This window comes from Myotis brandtii, unplaced genomic scaffold, assembly GCF_000412655.1.
Source record: "Myotis brandtii unplaced genomic scaffold, ASM41265v1 scaffold324, whole genome shotgun sequence".
Lineage (NCBI taxonomy): Eukaryota > Metazoa > Chordata > Mammalia > Chiroptera > Vespertilionidae > Myotis > Myotis brandtii.
This window is the reverse complement of record NW_005362439.1, coordinates 2,021,569-2,025,620: the sequence shown is the minus strand read 5'-3', so window position 1 is coordinate 2,025,620 and position 4,052 is coordinate 2,021,569.

The window sequence follows — 4,052 nt, the reverse complement described above, 5'->3', positions numbered from 1 at the left end:
GGGGTGGGTGGTGGGAGGGGACCTAGGGAGTCTGTGCTGTGGCCCCTGACTGAGGTCTGTATGCCCTTAACACCCTGCACTAGGGTGTACTTTGGCCCCAAACTTATAGGCTGGAGGCAGAAGGTGGGGGCTTCCACGGTGCCACCTGGACAAGCCCTGAGAAGCAGAGGGTGCCACCCTGTGAGAGGGGAGCAGGGTCACGGGGTAGGGGGGGGTGGCAGACAAGTCCACAGGTCATGCTTCTGGCACCAACATGTGAACTGTGAGCCAACATGTGACCCTGAGATATTCACGGAACAGCACCCACTGCGTGGCTCTAATATGAACCCCTTGTGTAGAGCTGACATGTGGCCCATGTACACAGCTGACATTCACCTCCGACCTGAGCCACCGCATCCAACTCTGACTCGCTCTCGTAGGAATGAAGCTGGGATATGTGCTCCTAAACACTCAACGTTTCAACGTGACTTATTTAACCCATGACTCAGACGTGGCTTTCACCTAGGTTACAGAGTTTTTGAACCTTTTTTAAAAACATTTTATTTTCAAAATCAAGACATTTATTTACAAAGTATAAGGTCCAGCTTTCCCTGATTCCTACTGGGCCACCCCCTTCAGGCGGGGCAGGGCTCTGCCGGCTGACTGTGAACTTTGTCCCACCTACTTTTCTCATTCCCACTGCCCTTCTGGCCCCAAAGCCCTGGAGTTGGAGACCTGGGTCTGTCTGGCATATGCCTGTGGCCTCATTGCTCCTTCCTTCTGGTCCCTGCCAAAAACTCAGCAACTTCGCAGCTCAGGAAAGGATGGAGGCAGCCTGCTATAGACGAGGAAGACTTATTCTGGCTCTGTCTGTCGCTGCCCTGCTACAGATGACAGATGACATATTTCTCCGAGGGACACCCAGACTGGACGTGCAGATCCTGTCATTGTGGCAAGTGGAGTCCCCATTGCCTGCTCCTCTCGGCTGTCCATCACCCTCAGGGATTCAGCCTGGCTGGGGCATCGCAGCCAGGCTGGCATCTCCATAGTGGTTGCCATAGGAACCAGAGCTGGGGCTGGGCTGAGGAAGGCGGGGTCCTACAGGTTGCATCTCCGTTTTCAGTTCTGCTTAAGGAATGTTTGCAGAGCACCTACCTGTCATGTGCCAGGCCCTGCATGAGTTATAAAGAGGAGACTAAGTCTTAGTCTCTCGCCTTCAGAAACCCCCGGTTCAGGGAGGAGATGAGAACAGACCACATGTGACTTCACATCCTGCTGCCTCACGGTTCTAGGTGGCGGAGAGGCCCCTCTAATGCTGAGAGCCAGGAGAGCACTTCAGTTGAGGTGAAATCAGCAAGGTTTCATCGGAAATGTGACTTTTTAACTCAGGTCTTGATATGTTTCAATAGGGAGAAGGGGTCAGAGAGTGTTTGGGCTGGGAGTGGGATGGGGTGGGGTGGGGTGGGGAGGGAGAGCAGGAGCAAAAATGTGGAGGTGGGCAAGGGCAGGATAGGCAGTGGGCCCCGCTGCGTACGGAGCACTTTCAGAGAGGCTGGCCCGCAGAACCTTAAGTGGCTGCTATTTCCTCTGTGTCAAATAGAAACAGGGAAGATTAGGTTAATTTCTGAAACGATGCAGAGACTAGAGAATCATTCAAGTTTGTCTGCAGGCCTTCCCTCTGCCCCCTCACTTTTTATTTGCAGCTGGGGGAGCACCCATTGGGCCGAGGCTGGGGACGGCAGGGCTGGTGATGGACAAAAGCCTGGAAGGGAGGCGAAGCCAGGTCATGCAGAGCCTCGGGTGCCAGGTAGCAGCTTTTCTCAGCAGGGAATGGGAACATGAAAGGTTCTGGGCAGGAAGTGACATTATCAGGCTTGCTAATATTTTAGAAAGATGAGGGGGCTGCTTAAAGAGGATGGTGAGGAAGAGCAAGGTGAGTGAGGGGTGAAAGGGGCAGGGGGTGAGGAAGAAGGCCTCAGCCCGGATCAGCAAGAGGAGAGGAGAGCGACAGACAGGCGGCTGTGCACGTGAAGAGGAGCCGGAGGGGGAAGCATTTGCAGGCATCCCCGTGGGGCAGCAGGCCCTGCTGGCTTTCCCCAGGGAGGAGCGTGGCCAGTGGCTCCCTCCCAGCACCGTGGGGTGTCCCGAGGGGGTGAGAAGGCTGCTCACCATGACCCCGTTCTCTGCAGGAGCAGGACTCCCGAGCTGTGTGTACTTGACCTTCTGTGCCTCCATCTCTTCAACTGAAATGGGATACAGACAAACCAAGGATGAGGCCTGGGAAGCTGTGTGGGTCTCCAGGAAAAGTTATTTCCGTGACGGGCAGGCTGGCAGCTGCTAAGGTCCTGGACGCAGGCAGAGTTGAGATCAACCCCTAGCTTTGCTCTATACTGACTGTGGCCTTGGCCAAGTCACCTGACCTCTCTCAGCCTCAATCTCCTGATCTGAAAACAGGGCTAGTGATAATATTCCACTCGGGATGGGAAGGATTAAGTGAGGGTTTGCACTGTATAAAGTGCTGTAATAGTGCCGGACACAGTAAGTGCTCAATAAATGTGGGCTATTATTAATTTTAATAGTAATGGGGTTTTGTACTATTTCTAATAAGAGTCCAGTTTGAATTTCTATTACAGAACTTTGGAATGCAGTTTCATTACTTTCAGGTACATACAGTGACCCCTATTGGGCTACTACAATATTGGTAGGAAGCCTTGGGGGCTGTCTTAGTCCGTTCCCGCTGCTATAACTGAATTCCTCAGACTGGGTGGCTGATACACAACAGGGTTTTATTTCTCACAGTTCTGGAGGCTGGATGTGTGTGTGTGTGTGTGTGTGTGTGTGTGTGTGTGTGTGTAACGGCGTCCTCCATATGTTGGCTGCATTTTTTTCAAACGAGTCAACAGTCGATAACCAAAAACTTCTTCTTTTGAAACTTGTGGCAAATTATGGCAATTATTGAAAACAAGAGCACAAACAGAAAGACTACGTAAATCTGTAGCTACAAATGAAAGGGAGGAACTGAATAAATAGCATGATGCCTGCCCCAACAGTGTCTGAGGATGACTGGCATTCCGACATCGCTCCTTGGAATATCTCCCTCCGTGGGGTGGGTTTTGGTAGAGCGTATACGTTAATTGGACGGATATTATATACATTTAGTATCAGAGTGTAGTAAAATTGAGTAGGCCTATGATTTTCAGCATATGAACTTGACAAAGCATTCATAAGTACCATATGTGAAAAGACGCCTATTTGACACATTTCGCCTTATAAAAACATTTATGCAAGAAAGATTCTCTGGATGGAAGCCGAAACACAGAACCTGAGAAAATACCTGCGCTGAATCACTGATACTTTTATCACAAAAACCGTGAGATTGTTCTTTTGCCAGAATTGGCTCAGGCTGTTTACTCACCTGATAACATCAGGGTTCACCTTGAAGGTTCCATTGAACTCATCGGCAAACTCAAATTTTTAGTCACAACATGCCTTCTTGAACAAGACGCCCGGGCAATTTTGTGAAAAGTTAAAAGTAACAAGGCAATTCTGAAAATAATACATCCTTGTGGAAAATACCACTAACATGGCATTAAAGCAAATAAGGTTAAAAACTGATTACATAATGTGAACATTTATCAATAACAATTATTCAGCTCACAGTTGCTTTTAATAGCCAGATAAGTAAAGCAAAGAAGGTTTTTTGGTTTTATGGGGTTGGTTTATTTTTTGCTTTAAGGTAACAAATGTTATTTTTGTAATGTAGAAGATCTTTAATTTTTTTCCTGTAAGTATAATGTTCACTTTATTAGAATGACAATTACATAACACCCTTGTATTTTTCCCTTGTCTTTATAAGCTAAGGTTTTTTTGTAGTGCAAATTTCTTTTTCCCGCCGAAACCGGTTTGGCTCAGTGGATAGAGCGTCGGCCTGCGGACTGAGGGGTCCCGGGTTCGATTCCGGTCAAGGGCATGTACCTGGGTTGCGGGCACATCCCCAGTGGGAGATGTGCAGGAGGCAGCTGATTGATGTTTCTCTCTCATCGATGTTTCTAACTCTCTATCTCTCTCCCTTC